This window comes from Vicugna pacos, chromosome 33 (genome assembly GCF_048564905.1).
Source record: "Vicugna pacos chromosome 33, VicPac4, whole genome shotgun sequence".
NCBI lineage: Eukaryota > Metazoa > Chordata > Mammalia > Artiodactyla > Camelidae > Vicugna > Vicugna pacos.
The window spans coordinates 22061578-22080121 of record NC_133019.1 but is presented as its reverse complement, the minus strand read 5'-3'; the positions used below and the strand labels follow the sequence as shown (position 1 = coordinate 22080121).

At 44.9% G+C, this 18544-nt stretch overlaps 1 protein-coding gene across 1 annotated transcript in view; it reads right to left on the bottom strand.

Moving 5' to 3' along the window:
- LOC140691186 (protein sidekick-1-like) overlaps window positions 1–18544 on the bottom strand; it is a 390631-nt gene that overhangs the window by 877 nt on the left and 371210 nt on the right. The gene's annotated exons all lie outside the window — the stretch shown is intronic.

The following is an 18544-nucleotide window of genomic DNA, read 5'->3' as shown; positions in this document are numbered from 1 at the left end:
TCTTTGGCTAAAAGGAGCAAACACCAGTGGACGGGAAACAGGCAGATGGAAATGTGCAAATAAATGGAGAGGGAGGCAGACGCTGGGAAGGCTGCATGGCCAGCTGTCCCCTGAAAGGGTGAGGAGGGAGCACGTGGAAAGGGGACTGGCCTCCTTTAGCGCTAATGGGCTCCTAAGGGGCAGACGTGTGGGTAGACTGGAGGTCTCGTAATGCACAGAGCAGCTTTTTAGCCTCCTTGGTGGCTGTCACTCATTTTTAGTAATAAGCTGGTTTTCTGAGGCTCTGGGGTGCCTGCCGGTGTGAAGGGGGCTTCAAGGACCCAGGGAATGGCAAAAGCACATGGTCGCCAAACATGGAAAGGTGGCTTTTCCTCCAGCTACATCCCTCACTCCTTCAACTCTTCCAGGATATCCATGACCCAGTGGGCACAGACCAGATCCCATAGGAATATGGGCAGAGAGGACCAGCATGGGGACAGAGTGGCATCACAGGAGAGACAAGGACAGAGCACAACGTGGAATCTCAGGGGGGTTTCCGAGAAGAAGTGGTGTAACTTTGAAAGGCTCTACGCTGAGAAATTGGGTGGATATATTCACTGGCTGCTTGACTTCTGCTTTTGTCTGTATACTCGGTGTTTCTTTCAGGCAAGATCTCCAGCTCCACAATGTGGGCACATTCCTGGGGGAAAGGGCAGAGCTGTGCAGAGCTCCGGGAAGAAGCCAACAGCAAGTACAGGATGGCACAGCCCAGCAGCAGGAAGGATGTCTTGTCACCTCCAGTGCATCCTGGGGAGGGTGGCAGGGGCCGTCCCGGGATCTCCTCCACACCGTTGACATGAAGGGAGCTGGAGAGACGATTCCAAGACGAGGGTTAGATACCTCGTGGTTCTTCCAAATGCTCAGAATTTGTTTCCACAAGGCTCCGGAAGGTTCTGACTCTTAGAGGGAAGACAGGCAAGCCACTGACCTGCTACAAACATGTCAAAATCATGTGACATGGTGCTAACCCTGAAACTGGAACAAAGCTTTGACTTCCTCAGTGCCCCATTTCAGTGGGTCTTTTGTGACTCATTGCTGGTGTGTGTTGACCTGGCCCGGTGTGACAGGGAAGCCCTGGGGGCAGGTACTGTGTCGGGATGGCTGCTCATCCTTCCCGGGAAGCGCTGGCCTTTTTCAGATCCCTCCAACCACATGGGGGAGGCTGGTGCCTGTTCGGGTTGACCTGCTTCGCACAAACTCCCTTGTTGCCTGGGGTAGGGGGCGCCATTCTGTTCGTTGGATTGTTAAATGAACCTGTGTAATTTGACAGAGCTGCCTTTGGCTGCCTCCAGCCAGCAGTTACGCCCACAAGCTAACTGCATCCCATGTTAGCGGGGAACCAGGAGAGCATCTGAGACGACAACTTTCCTGAACAACCCTTAATGCATGTCATTTTGCATCAGCATCCATTTACCACGCTTTCTGGTCCCCTGGACTGAAGCCCTGCTCCCTCCTGCCTCCCTCCTGGGAACCGAAAACTCTACTTGGGAAGACAGTTTCATTTGCTTTGGAGATTTCTGGAGAGGGGATTTCTGAAGTTCTTGTTATTTACTGTATAAGACTTTTTGCTTTTGCTTTGAGGAAAGGTAAGCCATGTTTCTCTTGTGTTAGGGGATTTATAGAACAGGGTATTTTTGTTTCCCTTTTTTTCCCCCCCAAAAGGGAGGCATGAGCCCTGCTCAGCTTCCAGGTAGACAAGCTGGTGTTAAAAAGAAAAAAAAAATCCTGCAATCTGACTAGAATAGGATTTCATTTTTAAAATCGCCAGCCCTGAGTTAAGACTTCAGGACCAAGGACAGAGGCATAACCTTCCAGGAATCCTGGCTACTTAGTGAGCAGTAGTTTTGGGAGGCAGAGGCCGAGGTCGGCCTGTCTTCTGGCTGGGAGGTGGGTGCAGCGCCAGAGAGCTGACAGCCCATGCAGGTGGCAGACATTTCACTGGCTCAGCTGATGCCTTGAGGTCAGTCTTGACCCCTCGGGTTTCCACAGAGAGCAAAGAGCCAACTCTTGCTCAAAGGGTCTAGCCTCATTCACTCTTAATAAATAAGTCCAAAGAGTGAATCTTCTTAAGCTTAAGGACCAGGTAGGACTAGGGTTTCCCTTTTGGAACCTCTTCCAGTAACCAGGGCCCCTCCACAATTCTGCTTTGAGTCTCAGGCATGTGTAGGACTTAAGGCCTGGAATCAAGCAGGTAGGAGAGATGGACTAGGACATACATGAGTTTATTCAACAACAGGCACTCTCTGATGGCCTCCTGCTTTACACATCATGTTTGTGAGAAGTAAAGTTTGATGATATGGGACATTACCCTTTGCAGCTGTGGTATGATCACTTAGAAACTGTTGGGGAAAAAATGATGATAATCCACTAATTATTTCAACAACTAATAAATTAAGTTGCATGAACATTTTCACGAGGATCTTTTGGCCCTCGTTGTTCTCTATCTAGGAAGGTCTACAAAAAAGATACGGTAAAAGGTGCCAATTTTCTTCAAAATACTCCTGAACTTTCATACAAACCCTTTAAATGGTAGATTTAAGGTCTTGTGCAAATTGCAAAGATTTAGAAACACAACAGAAAGGAACGTTTTCTGGCATGGTAATGTAAACAGAAGTGCAAAGTGGAAAATTCTAGCTCACTGAGCCCATTCATTTCTCTTTTTCTCTTTCCCTAAATGAAGGCCATGAATGCCTGCACTTTATAATGCTTTATCCTTATGAAAGTGTCTCTCTACTTCTATCTTATTTCACGGATGTATTCATAAATTCCAAGAGAATGACATTAAGAGGGGTTATTAAAATCTCCACAGGACTGATGATTGAGCTGAGATCCAGAAATGTCAAGGAGATCGGCAAGGTGAAATAGTCAGTTGGTAAAAGGGCTGGGATGGCCACCTGTTGAGAAGATGGAGGTGACAAGAAAGCATGTGCTGGGAGGAGTTGTTTTTCACTTTGGAGTCACTATGTGTCCATCTGGGGCTTCTGGTTGCAAGCTATATAAATGGGCTCTGGTTTTGTTTCTTAAACATCACCAGAAGAATTCTGAGTTGCCCACAAAATTTGAGTAAAGAGCTGAATAACTTGGCCACAGGAAGGACAAACAAACAAACAAACAAACAAAAAAGGAGAACAATAAAAAAAAAAGCTTGTGTGGTCTTGGGAAAGGCAGGTTTTACAGAACCTCAAAGGCAAGGAGAGACTTTACTTAGGCTCTTAGGTAAGTGACATGATCTGGGCACCATCTCTCAGGGACATTCCTGCCTGCAGTGTGGATAACTGACTTGGGGACACACTCCTGGCACTATTTGAATAGTCTGAGTGAGAGACGTTGAGGGCTCTGGCTTCAGCAGTGGGGATGTGGAGAGGGGTGATGTCTTGGATTAAGGAGGGCACTTCAAGAAGGAAATAAGTGTCTGGAAACCACGAGACAGAATTCAAGCAGGGCTCTTGCCACCTCTCTATCCCCTGAGATGATGCCAAGCACAATTCCGATTTTGCACAGACACCTTCCTTGCTTGTGCCTAAGGTGGGGAATTCTTTGCACAGCCATAAGGTGAGGATTTATTTGCACAGCCGCAGGACGTCCTGCTTGGTGGCTGAAGGTCTGGAGATCAAGAATTGGGTCTTCTGCCACTTTGAGCTCTGGGGGCAGAACGAGAGCAGTGTGAGGGGTTGGGAGGAGATGCCCTGACACCCTATGTCTTTCTGCTTCTGGCAGATGGGGTGGACTTGTGGCTGACCCTCTGTACAACCCTCTCGCCTCATCTGGGGCAAGGTTCTTTTTCTCCACTAGTCTAGAAGAAGCACCACAAACACTGTTAAAGTTTCAGAGAGGCTTTGAAAAGAGATCCTCCTGTGTTATGGCTTCTTTTTCCTTAGCGTAGGTCTATTTGATGGAAAAGGGACACGTGGCCCTTGATGCCACTTACTTGAACAGAATAAAGATAGTAACAGTTCTTAAAATTCAATCTACCTCCAAAGGGAAAGGAACAAAGTTATGTGGTGTTACTCAAGGTCCTCAGAAATTTCCCAAGGGTTCCCATGAAACAGAAGAGGTGGGAGAGGTGGACCAGGGGAGTGAACAAGCTTGCCCTGGTTTTACGTTCAGCTGCCCAGCACTTGAGAGCAAGGCAAGGTTACATCTAGAAATCTGCCTCTCCCTTTACACATCACTGTGTTTCAAGCCCAGTGATCCTTTACATGAAAAAACCACTCCTTTTCATATGTAATTTATTCCTTTGAAAACTAAATTTCTCTTTGTCTGCCACAGGAGCCACTCTGTAAAAAATTTTCCACTTCTTGTATTGAACAGCTATTGAACCCAATCACACACCGGCCCGGGGGCCTGCCTCCAAGGAGGGCTCGTTCCACGGGAGGAGCTCATGTAGCTGGAACAGGCGAGTCCCTCTGGTGAACACAGGGCAGAGCCACCACCCGCGCCCCAGGAAAGAGTCGGGGCTTTGGATCAGTGGACACTCCCGCTGGCTCTGGAAGGAAGGACAGACTTTGAAGAGGGAAAGGCCTTGAGAAAAGCATTCGCCTCTGGGAAAATGGAGTGAGCAATGGCGCGTGGCCATGAAACCCTGGTGAAAGGAGCGAGCATGGCTGGACACGGGGTGTGGCGGAGGGGGAAGCGGATGGGCCACTTTGGAGACTGCCTCGTATGCCACACACGCTGGTTGACAATCTGCACGGTAGGCAATGGGGAACCAATAGTTTTTGGAAAAGGGCAGCGACATGGCGGGGCTGGCTTTCTAAGGCCTGGGGGAGGGTGCCGCCCACCGGCTGAGCCGACTGAGGGCAGGATGCTCTAGGAGCCTTAGGAACCTGTTTCAAAGCAAAGACGCAGAAGCCCAAGGGATCCTTCAGCTCAAGGAACAGAAGGAAAGACGAGAGTCCCAGGGCACAAAGCACGTGAGGACAGAGCGTGGTCCTGCTGAAAATCACCACACCTTTCATCGTGCTCTTCTGAGAAGCTCATCGCACTGGGCGGAGACGGAAAACCACGATTCATCCCAGCCCCTCCAGTCCACTCTTCCAACTCACGCCCCCTTTCCCACCTGCTCTTGATTCCGGCTGTGGTATCTCTTGTCCCCGCTCTGTGAGTCACTGAGAAAACCACCCCACTTCTCACTCAGCACCCACCCCAAGTCTGGGGGCTAAAGACGGCCACAGGGTCGCTGTGCCTCAATGCAGAGAGTTGGCAAGAACGTCACATCCATCCAGAACGAGGAAAGGCTGCACAGACTATAGCATCTTAACTTTCCTTGAGCCCCCAAGGAAGCTGCGGTCATAGGGCAACCAGGCTGTCTGCAATATAAGAAAAGACAGACCTCTCCGGGGACGAGAGCGTGAGCGCTGGCTCCCCTGTGACAGAGCACGAGGGAGACAACGGGCATCACACAACTGGGAACATTCCGCTAAAATTCTTCTGTTTTAATTAAAACATTTTTATTTTTATTTTTTACTTTTTTAATGGAGGCACTGGAGATTGAACCTAGGACCTCGTGCATGCTAAGCATGTGATCTTCCTACACGATACATAGTAGATTTCCAGATAAATTGTAATTAATTAATGATATATATTTTAAACTCCAGAGCAGTCACTAAACAGCTTTGAAAATGAGATATAAATGGGCAAGAGTGAAAAAAATATATAATTATAAAAATACCAGATGAATCAGAAAGCAGGCAGGCAAAAGGGAGAGAAAAGGAAAACATAAGAGAGGAACAAACAGAAATGAATTAGCAAGACGGTGGATTCTCATTCCATCATACCAACAGTGGCAGCAAGTGTGAACCGTCTGGACAGGCCAATAAAAGACCAATCACCACTTGGACGAAGAGCAAGACCCCACGATACGGCGTCTAAAGCAACCCCACTTGAAGTATGGAGATACGAACAGCTTTAAAGTAAAAGAATGGAAAAAACACATGAAAACACCAAAAAAATAAATCTGGAGTGGCTGTATTAATATCAAAGTAAAAATCTTAGCAAAGAAGAAAACCAGTGATAAATCAGACACTGTATGATGCTGTCGTGATCTGCTCACCACGAGGACTCAACGGTCCTAAACGGGTGGGCAACAGAGCCTCAAAACACAAGGTGCAAATCTGACAAAGCTAAAAGGAAAAAATTAACAAATCAACTACTACAGTCGGAGACTCCAACTCTTCTTTCTCAACAACAAAAAAGCAGACAAAAAATGAGTCAGAATCGTCACGACCTGAACAACCATCTAGTACCTTGACCTCCAAGTTTTACTTAAAAACCTATCCAACAACAACAACAACACACTGCACGTTCTTTTCACGCACACGTGGAAATTAACCAAGAGGGGCATATTTGCAATATATACGTCACGTAAAACTAACCTAAACGAGTTAAAAATCACTGAAATCACAAAAAGTATGCTTTATGATCCAACAGAATTAAACGAACCTAACAACAGAAAGATACGTGGAAAATCCCTAAAAACTTGGATATTAAACAACACACGTCAAAACAGCGCATGAGCTAAAGAGGAAATCGCACGGAAAATTAGAAAGTATTTTCAACTGAATGAAAGTGAAAAACATAACATACCAATATTGGGGGATTCCGAAGGGTTAGAGTGGAATTTACAGCATTTAGATGTTTGTATTAGAATCGAAACTTAAGAATCTATAACGGTAAATTAAACCCCAAACAAGAAAGTGGAAGAAAGAGTAAAGAAAAAGAGCAGAAATCAATGAAATAAAAACAGAAAAATGATGGAGAAAATCAATGACTCCAAAAGCTGGTCCTCGTAAAGATCAATACACGTCCAGCCAGACTGACTGTGTATGAGCAGAAGCCACAGGCGACCAGCATCACCAGTGTCAGGTGAGGCCCCGGTGAAGCCTACTGATGTTAAAAGAAGAAGAGAACATTCTGAACATCTTCCTGCTCATGCATCCAACAACGTAGATCAAATGGACAAATCCCTTAAAAGAAACATGCGTCCAAAAGCCACTCAGGAAGACGCAGACGGCCCGCGCAGACGAACGCCCACCAAGCATTTGAGCACAGAATTAGAGCCGTCCGGAAAAGCAGACGCCAAGCGTGCGAGGGTCACTGGTTAACGCCACCAGGCATCCGGAGAAGAAATAAAAGACGTTCTAAAACACCATCCTGACAGCGAAATCAGAAAAGGTCATTAAAGGAAAGGAAAGCTACAGACAAACATCCCTCAGAAAACAGACGCAAAGTCCTGAATAAAATATTAGAAAATAAAGTTCAGCAACATGGAAAAACCATGATTTATTCTCATCAAGTGGAATTTATCTTACAAATGCAAGGGTGGCTCAATGTGTGAATATCAATCACAGCAATTCACTGTATCAATAAAATTTAAAAAATCATCTTAACAGATTTAGAAAAAGCATTTGACAAAGTTCAACATCTAATAGTGATTTAAAAAACCCTTAAGGTAAGGATTAAAAGGAACTTACTAAACTTACTAAGGGGCACCTGTAAAACACCTACAACTGACATCTTTTTTAAGGTAAAAGACTGATTGCTCAGAAATGAAGCAAAGTTGTCTTTCTTGCCATTTCTATTCTGAAAACGCAAACCAGGGCAGTAATGCAAGAAAAAGAAAGGGCCTAGGGATTGAAAAGGAAAACAAAGCAAAACAAACCTCTCTCTATTCAGATAATACAATTGTCCATGTAGGAAATCCCTGAGCCTACCAGCTAAATGCTCCTACAGCTGAGGGCAGCAAGATCACAGGATGTAAGACCAAAACACAAAAGCCAAATATATTTCTAAACATGAGCCACAGACAATTGGAAACTGAAGTTAAAAATTTAGTACCACTTACATAACAATCAAAACATGAAATAGATATAAATTTAACAAACCATACACAAGATTTTTATGCTGAAAATTGATGAAAAATAAAAAAACTTAAATAAAGGGAGAGTCATATCATATTGATGGATTGGAAGACAATATAATAAAGCTGTAATTTCTCCCCAAATTGATCACTAGGCTGACTGTAATCCCAATCAAAATTGCAGCTAGCATTTTTTTAGAAATTGAAAAGTTAACTTTAAAACTGAGATGGAAAAACAAAGAAATTAGAATATCCAGATCAATTTTGAAAAAGGAAGAACAAAATTGGACAATCTTCACGACGTGATATCAAAACTAACTATAGATCTACAGTAATCAGAACAAAGGGTTCTTGGAGAAAGAGATGGAACACTGATCACTAAAACAGAGCATTCAGAATTATTCACATACACACCAACTGGTGTTTAACAAAAGCACAAAGGCAACGCTACGGAGAAAGGATAGTCTGTTCAACAAATGGTGCTGCAAAAAAACGGACATCCAAATGCTAAAAAAAAAAAGGAAAGAAAAGAAAAAAAGAGAAAGAAAAAAAAAGGATCCATACCTCACACCATACATGAAAACTAACTCCAAATGGGTATGGATCATGGGCCTAAATGTCATTTAAAACTTCTAGGGAAAAACGTCTGTGATGTTGGCTCAGGCAAAGATTTCTAGCCGTGGAAAGGGCGCCATCCATAAAAGAAGGGCACTGGTAAGTCTGACTTCATCAAAGCAGCGACCTTCCTCTCTGTGAAAGACGGCTGCTAAGAAAATGAAAAGACAGGCTATTGGCTGAAAGAAAAACTTTACAAGACTTACATCCAATAAAGGACTTTTATTCAGGATGCATAAAAAAACTTTCAAAACTCAGTAATAAGAAAACCAAAAACTCAGAGAATTGTCAGAAAGAATTAAATAGTTACTTCAACAAAGAAAATATAATGATGGAAATAAACCCATGAAAAGGTTCTCAGTAAACATCACTGGTCACCAGGGAAGTTGATGTGAACCTACTACACACCTATCAGAAGAGCTAGAAGAAAACAACGACCACGTTTTGGCGCAGACGTGAAGCAACGGAAGCTCCCCTGATTTTCGGCAGGAGTACAAAATGCAGCGTCCACCCGGGAGCCTGGTGGCTTCTTACGAAGGTGAGCGCGCACTAACTATGCGACCCAGCGGCCTGGCTCGAAGTATTTCTGCAACACAAGTGCGGACTTACGGTCACACAAAGCCTGCATGCAACGCTCACAGCAGTTTTATTGATAATCACCCCAAACTGGCGACACCCCCAAAGCCCTTCAGCTGGAGGAGAGGAAGGCACGCGGCGGGCCGGCCGCGGACGGAGTACTGCTCTCGCCAACAACAGAGGCGGACCTCAGACGCGTTACACTAAGGGAAGGCGGCCACCTCGGGGGGGCTGCAGGCTCCGTCTGTGTGATGCTCTGTGACAGGGAAAGCCGGAGGGGAGGAAACGCTGGCGGTCGCCGAGGGCGGGCGGAGGGTCTGGGGGCAGAGGAGGCAGTGCAAGGGAACTCCGGGGGTGACAGGAATACTCTGTCCTCCCCGTGGTAGTGATTGCGGACTGTGTGTGTTTGTCAAAACGTACAGAACCGTACACTAAAAAGGGTAAATTTTACTCTGTAAGTTAGGCCACAATAAAACCAACTTTAAAAATGCTGCAAATTCTTTGATGCTTCTTCTCATCCAGAGGTGGTGTCTGTGTTTGGACCTCCTGAATGCAGGCTCTGGGACTATTCTGACCCACAGAATAAGGTCCAGGCCTTAATAAACTAGAAGCTTCCACACTTTCTCTCTAGAGCCATCCTTTCTGGGAGCCCTGGGGGCCCATGTAAGGAGTCCAGCGACCCTGAGGCCACCATGCTGGAGAGGCTGTGTGCTGGTGCCCTGATGGACAGTCCCAGGGTGTCCGGCCTTAGGGCCTTCCCAGCTAAGGCACCAACGCGGGAGTGAATCCACCTTCCCTCCCCTGACCCCCAGCCACCAGCCAGCCCACCTGCCAACTGACCCGGCACAAGGAACCGCCGCTCCGAGCTCAAACTCCCAGGCCCCAAACCACGAGATATGATACAACGGCACTGCCCTCAACCTCTAAGTTTACTGTTCTCTAAAAAGAGCACACCGATCAAACCCTGCTAAGAAAATGGCGTTTTGCATAAACTAAACGAGCAGTAATTTCCCGCCGTGCATCCCGCCCCGGGCGGCCCAGGTCAGAGGCAATCCCTCCCCCCTCTCATTGCCCGAGGTCGCGCGCAGCCCCGAGAGACAAGAGCTGCTCGGCCGGGGCGTCTCCACACCGAGGCCCCAGGGCCTGGCACCGGCGCTGCAGCCCCAAAGTCACAGCGTGGAAGCTCTAATGCCCACCCTCAGCTTTAGTCCGAAAACCACCAATTCTTAGCCCTCTTCTAGTCTCAGCTCCTTCAACTTCTTTTTTCCCTAATTATTGTCATCAGAAGTGACTCACAAATTTGTGGACAATGGGATTAAAATCCCCTCGAGTGAGAAGGAGGCCCACAGCCCATAAACCCTTCCCGACAGCGTCTCAAATACAGGAGCTGCTGTGGCTGAAAGGGCTTCATTACTGAGGGTTGCGTGACCCTGCCCTCCTGGGGACGGCAGGGCGAGTCTGCCACGCCAGGCCCTGGGAGGTGGCGCCCACGTGCGCAGAGCAGGGCTCAGCCCTCACCAGGGTCCTGGGCGGGGGTGGGGGTGGGGTGGGGGGTGGCCTCCTGCTGCCCTGGAGGCCTTTTCTCTCCAGATCATTAGCATCTGAAGTGCCACTCCTTCCAGCCTGGAACTGCAGGCCCTGAAGGAGCCTGGCAGACACAGGTGCTATGCTCTTTTGTGATTTCCACTGCTCAAAAAATAAATCCATTTTCACCAGATAAACCCCCCAGCAGAGATCCAGGAGTGTCCTCTGTCTCAAGCCCGACAGAGCCTGAACCCACTGGACCGGCAAGGACGAGGAGCTTGTGGGGACGCGCCCAGCACGCAGGGGCACCCAGCAACCAGGTTACGTGAAAGGCAAGCCACGAGGGTGGGTTCAGATACCGGAGTCTCATTCCTTATGGAGACATTTGCAACCGAAAACAACGGCTGTTTCTGGTCCCCGAGGGTGGATTTCTTGGAGTGGCGAGTAGGAGTCACTGAAGGTAGGGAGGTGCCGTCAGGGCGCCTCCAAGGGGCGACACCTGTGCCAGGAGAGACCGATGTCCGTCAGCTTCTCATAGTGGTAAGCCATTGTTCACAGCCACTCAAAAGCTGATACGTGCTGAAATGTAATTTCAAACTTCGTGCATCTGACAACTCTACGTGCGCACCGTGTTCTGCTAAGTGGAAGCAGCTGATCTGAAAAGGCTACGCACACAGCTTGAGAGCCCACCCACACGGCCTCCTGGGAAAGGCTAAACCGGAGACAAAGGATCAGTGGTGGGTGAGTGGGTGGGTGGGAGGGGAGGGAGGGGCACAGGCGGAGCGCGGGGGACTTCTAGGGCGAGAAGACGATTCTGTGCGACGCCGGCACGGTGGGCACGTCGTCCACGCCCGTCAGACGTCCAACACCGGGAGTGACCCCCTAAGTGGACTGGGTCTGGGTGAGGCCAGCGTAGGCTCATCGAGGGTAAGAAAGCACCGCAGTTGGGGGTGGGGTGTGGGAAATCTCTGTATCCCCTGTCGTTTGCTGTGAACCTAAAACTGCTCTAAAAATAGTCCATTTAAAAAAGACTATACTTACCACTTGTTCTGTAGACCTTCCGAATCCAGTTACTATTTTGCACTTTCCACGCAGCCTCTGCACCTTCCCTGGTGCCCCACTGGTCCAGCCGGCTAAGCCCCGCCTTCCGTGACTCCCCATTGGTCCAGCCGGCTAAGCCCCACCCTCCCTGACCCCTCACTGGTCCAGCTGGTCAAGCTGAGTCTCACTTTAGTTGCCAGTTTCTTATCATCAGTGAACTTCTGTTGTTCAGTGCGTGTGCCTATTTTTTTCAATTAATTTGGTAGTAGTTCCACCTGGTCGCATACAGAGGGCACGTGTGATTGTGTTTATGATTATTCTCTGGTACTAGGTGCTCCCCGAGAAAGAATTATTAAAAGTTTTTCTTCTCCCTCCTTCCCTTCCTTGCACCCTGTAGTGATGTAAATTCAGTGAGATCTATTTCTTGATGGAATTTCAAAATGAATCATTTTTAGAAAAATTTTTAAAAAGTTTAAAAATAATAATCTACATCATTAAATCAACTCATTAGAAAGGACTATTGGACTTCACAGCTTCAAACTGACTTTTTGAAATATTTTGGATTAGAGATTACATAATTATTACATGTCATGCATTTTTCAGAATTTTACTTTTTAATTAAATAAAAAGGAATATGTCAATATTGCTTCCTGTATGCTTCATTTAAAAATTTTTTCAAGCTGATTTATTTGAAAACTTTCTTAAGAATCTGTGCAAACAGAACTTTTAGAAAAGTTGATTTTTGAAGTCAATATATACATCAGCCCACTTTATTGTACTTTATATTTAAATATATAAATATTTATTAAAATTATCTGTCAATAGAATTAATAGTATTTTATATGCATAAAGACACATTTCCCCACCATAACGAACAACTTGTGCTTAGAGGAACATCACCAGGTACACTAAGTCGGAAGAGCAGAAACATTTCTAACCAGGGAACATACTAAGGATGGTAAGGATGCAGATTTGTGTGTCCCAATCATCTTCTTCAGCCTAAACTTGGTATTTGATGGAAAAAGGATCACATGAAGTGATGATGCCAGGTAAGTAATGCCAGCACCTTTGCACAAAGCATGGATCTTACACAAAAAGATGAGAACTGGGAAACTTGTCTGCAGGCACAAAATTAGAAGGACAGGAATTTATGAGTTCGGTTACAACTATATCGACCGAGTCCAAGGAGCTAGTTAAAATGTCCTGCATTTAACAGCTGGAATCTAAACTCCCCCAACTGCAGACTCCCTCATCTTACCAGGCTGTGTGGAAACTGTCAGCCACGTGTCTGAAACCAGTGAAGGACAGGAAACAGGCAAGGTACCACTTCTGAAGGATGCCATTAGACGCCACACAGGTGACATGTCAGATGACCCAGAGACACATAGTCCGGAAGATTATGAAATCAGAAAAGCTTCCATTGCTGACTGATGGCTACTAATGTTAGTAACTGGACTTGGTACATAGTTTGAGTTTGACTCCCTCAAAAGAAATGCTTAGAACATTACATTGCGAAAAACACACCTGTCCTAGACCGAGTGCCTGGAAGTAGACTCTGGCCGTGGAGAGTTTTCTGCAGAAGCTGTATGGGGGCTCAGGAGACATACCTGCAGGGAAGAGAGGAGGCCGGGACAGGGCAGCAGGAGAGCTGCCAGTAAGGCCTCGCTGACCCCACAGCGGGTTCCTGAGCAGGGATGCCCCTTTGGGCTGTCCTAAACTGAGGCCAGGGGGCTGAGGTTTTGTGTGCCCCCAGCAGCCGCCGGCCATCAGTCACAGGCTGACCTGTGGGAGGGCTCCCTTGGGAGGGGCAGTTCCCCTTGGCAGCAGCAGTGTCAGGAGGGGCAGACGCTGGCACTGGAGATGGCGTGTCACCCAGAGGAACTGATCGGATGGGGCACTGCAGTGCACCCCACGCCACACAAGCTGCTAAATGGACGCTGGGAGTAAATGAGATACTAGAGGACAAATTTATTACGTTTCATATACCAGTGCTGACAGAAAGGTATAAAGACCTGGATTGGAAGAATTAATATTGTTAAAATAGCCATACTGCCTAAGGCAATATACCCATTTAATGTGACCCCTATCAAATTACCCAGGACATTATTCACAGAACTAGAAAAAAAAACCCTAAAATGTAAATGGAAACACAAACACCCAGAATTGCCAAAGCAATTCTTAGGAAAAAGAACAAAGTTGGAGGCATAACCCTCCTAGACTTCAGACAATACTACAAAGCTACAGTCATCAAAACAGTGTGGTAGTGGCACAAAAACCAACATATGGATCAATGGAACAGAATAGAGCACCCAGAAATAAACCCACGCACCTACGGTCAATTAATCTTCAAAGGAGGCGAGAATATACGATGGAGAAAAGACAGTCTTTTTGGCAAGTGGTGTTGGGAAAGCTGGACAGCCACATGTAAGCTAATGCAGTTAGAACACTCCCTCACACCATGCACAAAAATAAACCCACACTGGCGTAAAGACTTAAATATAAGACAAGACACCATAAAACTCCTAGAAGAGAACATAGGCAAAACATTCTTGGACATAAATTGTGGTAGTATTTTCTTAGATCAGTCTCCCAAGACAAAAGAAATAAAAGCAAAAATAAACTAATGGGACCTAATCAAATGTATAAACTTCTGCACAGCAGAGGAAATCATAAACAAAACAAAAAGACAACCTGAGGACTGGGAAAAAATATTTGCAAATGATGTGACTGACAAAGGCTTAATTTCCAAAACATACAGACAGCTCATACAACTCAATATAAAAAAATCCAAACAACATAATCAAAAAATGGGCAGAAGACCTAAATAGACATTTCTCCAGAGAAGACATACAGATGGCCAACAGGTACATGAAAAGATGCTCAACATCACTAATTATTAGAGAAATGCAAATCAAAACCACAATGAGATATCACCTCCCAGAGGTCAGAATGGCCATCATCAAAAAGTCTACAAATAATAAGTGCTGGAGAGGGTGTGGAGAAAGGGGAGCCTTCCTACACTGTTGGTGGGAATGTAAATTGGTGAAACCACTATGGAAAACAGTCTGGAGAGTCCTTAAAAAAACGAAAAATAGAGCTACCATGTGATCCAGCAATCCCACTCCTGGGCATATGTCCAGAAAAGATGAAAATTCATTTGACAAGACACACGCACCCCAATGTTCACAGCAGCACTATTCACAACAGCCAAGACACGGAAGCCACTTAAATGTCCATCAACAGATGAAGGATAAAAAAGATATGGTACATATATATACAGTGGAATATTACTCTGCCATAAGAAGAATAAAATATTGCTATTTGCAGCAACATGGATGGACCTAGAGATCATCAGACTAAGTGAACTGGATCAGAGAGAGAAAGACAAATATTATATGATATCACCTGTATGTGGAATCTAAAAAAAACACAGATCAACTTATTTACAAAACAGAAACAAACTCACAGACATAAAAAACAAACTTATGCTTACCAAAAGGGGAAGGGGAAAGGGAGGGATAAATTAGGAGTTTGGGATTGGCAGATACAAAGTGTTACATACACAAAATAAACAACCAGGGTTTACCGTACAGCACAGGGAACTATATTCAGTATCTTGTAAAAGAACCTGTCATGGAAAAGAATCTGAAGTTGTACACCTGAAACTGACACAATATTGTAAGTCAACTATAGTTAACCTTTAAAAATGCAAAGGATAAAAAAAGATTTTATGGCAAAATTCAATCTGAAAAGCCTGAGATTCAAGAACTCCACTGTTCATTCACAGAGTTCTCTGTAATGGGGCCTGTATGCCTGAACTCCTCATTAAATGACTTTGTCAGACGGTAAATCTAATAAAATCCAAGACACCACAGCCCCGTCTGGTTTTTTGCTTTGTGAACGAAGCGGAGCCAGAACACCACTTGTGACAGAAGGGTTTCTTCCGAAGGATTCAGGCTGACACTACACCCAGGACCCGTCAACCTGTGATGGAGACATTTTGATGGAAGGGTCTGGACCAGGCCTGTCCCCGGGTCATCTGACATACCACCGTTCATCTTCTAACTGTGTTACTCAAACATGGAACTTTCTGATCTCCTATTTCAATTTCAAACTGAAGTCTATCAGCTGCCCAGAAGAAGAGTTTTGTAAGAGTGTGAACTGAACAAAGCATTATTATCACTGTTATTAGTTTTTTTGGTGAATGGGTCTCACCATGAAGGTTTCTTGAAGGAAAAGTGATTGGCACCAAAAATGGCTTACTTAACTGACACTTTCAGCACCTGGACGGACACAACAGAGAACTTCCCAGACCCTGTGAATGCATACTAACACGCATATGTAAAATGTACAGATTCAAAGCAAAAATTCAGCTTTCCTACAGAGCTAAAAATTGTTCACGAGTGATACATAACCAGTTTTATAATTCTAAAGGAGTCGGTGTTTAAACTCTGAAGGGAAGTTATTAAGACTGGCAGCAGTATCTGTGTAGATATAGAGAAATGCCCGTTATTTTTAAATACTTGATGTGAAAAACATTTGATCAGATTCCAAATCCATTATCGCAAAAACTGTTTGACATTACATTTGTCAAAGAAATAAAAGGAAGAACTCTTAGCCTCAAGAAACACCGCATCCTTAAAGTACAATCTAAAGAGGTTGAATTATCTACATCCTGGTTAATGGCAAGAAAGACGTTTCTCTCCACTGGGGGAGAAAGCAATAAATGCTGCTCAGGCACCGTGACTGCCACTTGCGCAAACCCTTCCTCACCAGCAGTTACTGTCAGACATCTGAGGAGTCGTCATCAAACGTCTCGACGGTATCTGAATGGTGCCATCTCAAGAATAAACCCAGACACTGAATAAGTTACGTTCACCCAACAAGGTCAAGTTTCTCACTGGAAATCTTGAGATTTTTGATGGGGAAGTTTTATACAAATTCAGTACTTAATAGCTGCCCTAGCATTTTCCAGAGATGACCAAGGAGGCTTTTAAAATACATACTATTATGAATCCATGGGCTGAATGTATTTGGAATGTTTGAATTCATTGGCGTTTAGTATTGCTGATTTTCGTGTTTCCCCATTTTTGACGAGCGGGAGCCCCTCCAGGCTGGCACAGGCGTCTTTCAGACGAGCCCTCACTGGCGTCTGAAAGGCTGTGCTTTGAGGCAATGGCTAGACCTGACACATCACCCTCTCCTGACCTGGAATCATCTGTTTATCCAAGAAGGCCTTTTACTTTCCTGGTTACTGGAAAGCTCGATGCTACTGGATTGGATTTTATTTCTAGGCTGTTTTACAAGAAATTCTTTTTTACGAAAAAAATCTTTCTCTCATCATACTACCGATTCCAACTTAGGGTTTCAACTTAGCCAAAAATTTCAGTCCCCAAGGTCATCCACACGGTACTTCCTTGCTTTATCTCACAAAACTCACATAACTGTGCCTCTGAACCGACCACGACTGCCACAAACATGGCAGCTGAAAGCAGTTTGGGACCTGTTCTCCCCCTAGTTTGGGGGTTTGGCTTTGTGCTAGGGATGGACAGTCGAAGATCACATTTTAAAGTTACTTGAAATAATTGGTTTCCATTTAGCTAAGCCACCAACTCAATATACAGCTGTGTTCATTTGTTTCGTTTGCCTTCAGTTTTTTAGAATTTCTTTTATAAATGTTTTCAAATAGTTTGGTTTTATGAATAGACAAAATATATTTACATGGTTTCAAAATCAATGAAAGCCTAATTTCTATTTCTCTCCCCTCCTTTTCCATTCTAGAAATATTCCTTTTTTTTCCTAGCTGCATATTGTCCACTGTGTGGATGCACTGGAGTTTATTCCGCCAGTGTCATAACGATGGGCATTTTGGTAGGTTCCAAACATGGGGTCACAAATAGTGCTGCAGTGAACAGTCTTGTACACGTCTTTCCTCCTGTTTGCAGGTGTATCCTTGGAATAAACTTCTACAAGGGGAGCTGGTGTGTCAGAGGGTGTACACCTCAGCTTGGGACTGGCATTAGAAGTTGCATCAGTTTTTGTTTGTTTTAAGTAAGAGTTAGAAAAATTTTAAATGCTAAAGAGAAGTTTCATTTAAAAATATTTCCAACTTACAAAGAATCTGAAATTATACAAGGTTTTTTTCAAAACTGTTTGAGAGTCAGCTACCAACATAAGCCCCATCACCCCTAAATATGGTCACGTACAATTCCTGGAAGCAAAGATGCTCACCACCTAAGCACAGTACAGCGGTGGAAACCAGGACATCGCTGTTGCTACATCATTGCCTCCCAGTCCACTACAATCCTATCTCCCCCTTAATGTCCTGTGGAGCAGTGGGAACCAGTCCAGGCCATATACCGCTTTTATCACCCTGTCCCTTAAACTTTCCCCCACTACTGAAGCTTCCGTTCATGCGTGCTGATTGAACTAACTACTGGTTGCATGGTGGTGCCTTCCTGGTAGCAATAAACAGGATAATCTGTTTCAGGCTTTATCACAGAGGATTGTCAAGTTCTCAAATTATTTACCAGAATGACAGGTGAGAAATGGTGTCTCCACCTGGCTTCCCTTTGTATTTCTCTTGTTAAGGGCAAAATTTTTCATGGGGTTAAGGGCCATGTGAACTTCTGTTAATTCTCTTATTTCTTGCCCTTTTTCTTTTGGTTTTTGGCCTTTTTCTTCTCTCTTTTAGTTCTAAATATAAAACTATTGACCATTTGTCTGGAACATGACTTGCAAACATTTCCCCCAGTTTGCCATTTATCTTTTTCCCTTTAATTATTGTATTTCTTTTTTTTTTTTTTTGCATACAGAATATTCTAGCTGGTAAAATTTTTTATGTAGTTAAATTTATCAGTCTTTTCATTTATTGCATCTAGATTTGGAGTT